The 5,568-nt window shown below is 34.5% G+C and overlaps 1 pseudogene; it reads left to right on the forward strand.

Moving 5' to 3' along the window:
* Positions 1-955: 955 nt before the first annotated feature.
* Positions 956-3,247, forward strand: LOC138694257 (ribonucleoside-diphosphate reductase large subunit pseudogene; annotated as a pseudogene).
* Positions 3,248-5,568: the final 2,321 nt, after the last annotated feature.

Consider the following 5,568-nt stretch of genomic DNA (forward strand, 5'->3'; position numbering starts at 1 on the left):
GATAGTAATTTTTTTTTCCTACTGAAGGTTTTTCTCGCATATTTTCGGGTGAAACATAGACTTCACAACCGATAATAGCATTAATATGAGGATATTTTTGAGCTTCCATAAAAAAATCAGCAGCCCCAAACATATTACCATGGTCTGTAAGTGCTACTGCGGGCATATTGTATTGTTGAGCCAAACTAAAAATATCCGAAATTTTAGAAATAGCATCTCCGATAGAGTAATGGGAGTGATTGTGTAAATGAACAAAGCGAGAACTCATCATTCTTCCTTAAAAATGAATATTGCCAGAAAGCATATGAAAGTGCAAATGGAAGACTTCTTGCCCAGCAGATTTACCACAATTGCTAATAAGCCTAAACTCTTCTATATCTAATTTTCTGGCGATATGGGGTATTTGGGTCATAAGATATTCTATAGTTTGTTGTTTTTCTATATTTTTGTTGTCTAAAAGGTTTTCTATGTGTAGTTTTGGAATGATTAAAAGATGAATGTCGGCTTTGGGTTGAATATCTGAAAATACGCAAATATGTTGATCTTCATATATTTTGTCAGCAGGAATTTTATTCTGAACAATATCACAAAATATGCACATAGATAACTCCTTTTTACTACCTAAAAAATACTCTTTTTTAAGAAAAATTTTAAAAAAATTAAAAATTGTCTTATCGTCAGATCAAGAGTATTATATGGTTTCAAAAGAAGAGAATTTTCGGAGTTTTTTAGGATTATGAGGGGAAAATTTATATTGTTTTTTTATTTCATATATTTTTTATAAATTTCTAACTATCACATTCGTGTTATTCGTTTTATAAATTTGTAAGAACGATTTTAGGCACTGTACGGTTAGGAGAGGGACTGTTGAGTATGGTGGTCTTTTAAGTGAGAATGATTAGAGTATTTTATACCTCAAAAAACACAAGATAAAATAAATTGCTGGAGCTACATAATGGAAGTGATTAAAAGAGATGGCACAAGAGAACCTGTAGAACTCTGGAAAATTCAAAAACGGATTGAAGATCTAGTCAAAGAAGCCAATTTTGAAGAAAATATAGATTCTGCACAAATTGCCACAAAGGTTGTCAATAATTTAGTGTCTGGTATTACCACTGAAAAACTGGATCATATTGCTGCTGAAACTTGTGCCTATTTGGCTATGGTACATCCAGATTATTCTTATCTGGCAGGGAAAATAGAGGTTTCTAATCTTCATAAAAAAACAGAAAATCTCCATATCGATGGTCAAGGGTTCTTACGAACAATGGAGCTGATTTATCAGGAAGAAAATCTTTTGCATGAGGATTTTATACGTTTTGTTAGAGAACATGCTCAAGAGATAGAAGCGATGATTGACTACAAAAAGGATTTTCAATACGATTATTTTGGGTTTAAAACTTTGGAAAAATCTTATCTGATTCGTGTTAATCACGAAACAGTAGAACGTCCACAACATCTACTCATGCGAACAGCTGTGGGTATATGGTATACCAAAGGAGATATGAAAAATATTCAAGAGACTTATCATTTTCTTTCTGAAAAATACTTTACTCATGCTACCCCTACTTTATTCAATGCTGGGGTCAGAAAGCCACAGTTAGCTTCTTGTTTTCTAATCGATACGGAAGATAGTATCGTTGGTATTTATAAAACACTCGCCGATTGTGCAAAAATATCACAATCCGCAGGAGGGATAGGCATTTCTATTCATAAAGTTCGATCTCGTGGCTCTAAAGTAAAAGGAACAAATGGTGTTTCTAATGGAATTATTCCAATGGCTCGTGTATTTAACGAGACAGCTCGGTATGTAGATCAGGGTGGCGGAAAAAGAAAAGGTGCTTTTGCTTTATATTTAGAACCTTGGCATGGCGATATTATGGATTTTATAGATTTGAGAATTAACCACGGTAAGGAGGAACTCCGAACTCGAGATCTTTTTTTAGGGTTGTGGATTCCAGATTTATTTATGAAAAGGGTGGAAGCAGATGCTCATTGGACTTTAATGGATCCACACGACTGTCCAGGACTCTCGGATGTTTGGGGAGATGAATTTGAAAAACTCTACGAAAAGTATGAACAAGAAGGTCGAGGACGGGAGACGATCCCCGCAAGAAAACTTTGGGATAGACTGATAAATGCTCAAATTGAAACGGGTGTGCCTTATATGCTGTACAAAGATAGTGCTAACCGTAAATCTAATCAACAAAATTTGGGAACCATTCAGTCTTCTAATCTTTGTGCAGAAATTATAGAATACACTAGCCCACAGGAAACGGCAGTTTGTAATTTAGGCTCCGTTGCTCTTAATGCATTCTGTCCTACTTTTAAACTGGGAGAAAAAGGAAGTGCCAAAGATTATGATTTTCATGCATTGCATCGAGCGACTCGTCAAATTGTGAAAAATCTCAATCAAGTTATAGATGTAACTTATTATCCTACTCCAGAAACAGAGGTTTCTAATAAAAAACATAGACCAGTAGGTTTGGGAGTACAGGGATTGGCGGATGTTTTTTTAAAACTGAGAATGCCTTTTGACAGTCCAGAAGCTAAAGAGATGAATTTACTTATTTTTGAAACGATGTACCATGCCGCTTTAGAAGAATCCTTAGCAATGGCTAAAGAATACGGATCTTATGAGTCTTTTGTTGGTTCTCCCCTCAGTCGAGGGGAGTTTCAATATAATCTTTGGGGCTATCAGGATGAGGATCTTTCTGGTATGTGGGATTTTAAGACACTCCGTGAAGAAATTAAACAATATGGAACAAGAAACAGCCTATTATTAGCATTGATGCCCACAGCTTCCACAGCTCAAATATTAGGAAATAACGAGTGTTTTGAGCCTATTACCTCTAATATTATGGCCAGAAGAGTTTTGTCTGGGGATTTTATTAATATCAATGAATATATGGTAAAAGATTTTATTGCACTTAATATTTGGAATGAAGAAATGAAAAATAGTATTATTCAAGCCAAAGGTTCCGTACAGCATTTAGATATTCCTCAAGAATTAAAAGATCTTTATAAGACTGTATGGGAAATGAGCCAAAAAGTTATCGTAGATTTGAGTGCAGATAGAGGACGATTTATTTGTCAATCCCAGTCTATGAATATCTTTATAGAAGAACCGAATTTGGCAAAACTGACTTCTTTACATTTTTATACTTGGAAAAAAGGTCTTAAAACAGGATCTTATTATCTAAGACAAAGACCTAAAACGGCGGTGCAATTTACAGTTTCTAAGTGAGTAGGTGCTTTATGAAAAAAAAGGAATTTTATTTTGCTTATTTTTTACCAGAAGAAAGTATTTCTGGTGTTGTTAGAACTTGGGAGGAGTGTCAATCCAAAATTTCAGGAGCTAAAAAAGCTAAGCATAAAAAATTTGTATCTCATCTAGAGGCAATTGAATACATCCAACAACAACTTATTCTTTTAGAGTCCGCAGATGGTCAGGATATTCACGCAATACAAAAAGGACTTAAACAGGAGGAAACTTCTCAGACAGATTTAGATAAAGAGGCCATATATTTTGACTCTGGTACAGGGCGAGGAGCAGGGATTGAAATATCCGTTACTAATGCACAAGGGGAGAGTTTGTTACCTTTATTAGCAGAAGACAAATTTTTTGAAGCATCTCTTTCACCTTGGGGCTCTTATATTTTCCCCAAAGAAAAGGGGTATACTAACAATTTTGGAGAGTTGTTTGCTTTACATTGTGCTTTACAGTTGGCTAAGAAACAAAAAATCTGTAAAATTTTTGGAGATAGTAAACTGGTTTTAGAATACTGGTCTTTAGGGCGTATGAATGTAGCGAAATTAAGCGAAGAAACGGTCAATCTGATCCGATTGGTAAGTTATGAACGCAGACTCTTTGAAAATTCTGGAGGAGTTGTATCTTTTATAAAGGGACAATACAACCCAGCTGATATGGGATTTCATAAATAACGAATTAACATTCATCCAACATTCTTTGATATTTTTCCTGAAAAGTTTTATCTAAATGGTCAAAAGCTTTTTTTAAAAGCGGTTGATCTGTATCTAGCACGGGGATAGTATATTTTTTGACGCTAGGCGAAGCAGTAAATTCCTGAGACATAATTTTATCAATCTCTTCTAAAAATTTCTTAGCTCTAGGGGATAATGGTGTTGTCTCTTGTATTTGAGTGGGTATATTAGGTGTTTCTAAAGCGTTATCTACCCAAGTTCCTACTTCTTGGAGCCAAGTATTTTCGGCATCAAAATTGGGAATAGTGTTAATATAAGTAGATCTAGTTTTGGCTGTAATTTGGATATTTTTTTGTAGATTATTTAAAGGAATTTCTTGTTTAATTAATTTTGTGACCTTGTCAATGAGGTTAAAGTTAAAAACGGAATATCTGTATTGAGTTGTCATTAGTTTTCTCCATATATACTTTTCGGCGGAAATAAAAAAAACTGAAAAAAATTTGGAAAAAATTATAAAATCTCTTTCCTTTTAAGGACTACAAGGAGGATCTTATGAGAGTTATTTCTGATGCATGTATTAGTTGTGGTTCATGTGCTGCGGTATGTCCTGTGCAATGTATTTACCAAGGAGATACGCAATATCACGTGACAGAAACCTGTATTGACTGTGGTTCTTGTCAAGAAGTTTGTCCTGTAGGAGCGATTTCAGTCTCCTAGTCGACTTTTTAGAAAGACCAAAGACGCACACATAACATAAAAAATTGTAACAGCGTTTGAAGGGAAAACAGGTATGTGAAAACATACCTGTAAATCTGTTTGGCAACTAGATCTTTACGTTCTTAGAAGCTTTGAACTTAAGAACAGTTTTAGCTGGGACTTTTACTTCCTCACCAGTTCTTGGGTTCTTTTTAATTGTTGCTTTGGTTTTATAAGGGTAGAACCCACCAAATCCAATTAAAGAGACTTTTTTCCCTTTCTTTGTGAAGGCAATAATAGATTCAATCATTGCTTCCAAAGCAGCTTGAGAGTCCTTTTTTGTGAGCTTAGATTTACTTGCCATAGAATCGACAAGTTCTTTTTTGCTGACGCTGTCCATAAACATCTCCTTAAAACGTTAGTATGACTTAGCTTTAAATATAGAGAATATTTTGAAAAGAAACAAAAGAAAATCTCAAAAAAGCCGATGTTTTCACTATTATGACTATTAAAAACTAGAACAGTAGGGCAATTATGGGTTGGATACTTTTGGATAAAAATACCAGTAGCAGGGAAATATTACTTCCAGATGTAGAAGATATTCTTGATAAAAAAGGAATATTTTTAAGTTGTAAAAAAATAGGAGCAGGTTGGGGGTTAGTACAAATCCAAGACCAAAAAGTGATTTGGAAAATCCAGTCTACTTATGAGGATGCGGGGAGTTTTTCAGAAGGAGTTTTTCCTTGTAAAAAAGGAGATAAATGGGGATTTTTAGATGAAAATGGAGAAATAGCACTTCCTTTTGATTGGGATTATGTTCAACCATTTAATTCTGGTTTATCTGTGGCGGCTCAAAATGAAAAATGGGGAGTGATTAACAAAAAAGGGGAATGGGTTATTTCTCCTAGTGCTGATTATTTGAGGAGC

This window comes from Periplaneta americana, unplaced genomic scaffold, assembly GCF_040183065.1.
Source record: "Periplaneta americana isolate PAMFEO1 unplaced genomic scaffold, P.americana_PAMFEO1_priV1 scaffold_85, whole genome shotgun sequence".
NCBI classification, from domain to species: domain Eukaryota; kingdom Metazoa; phylum Arthropoda; class Insecta; order Blattodea; family Blattidae; genus Periplaneta; species Periplaneta americana.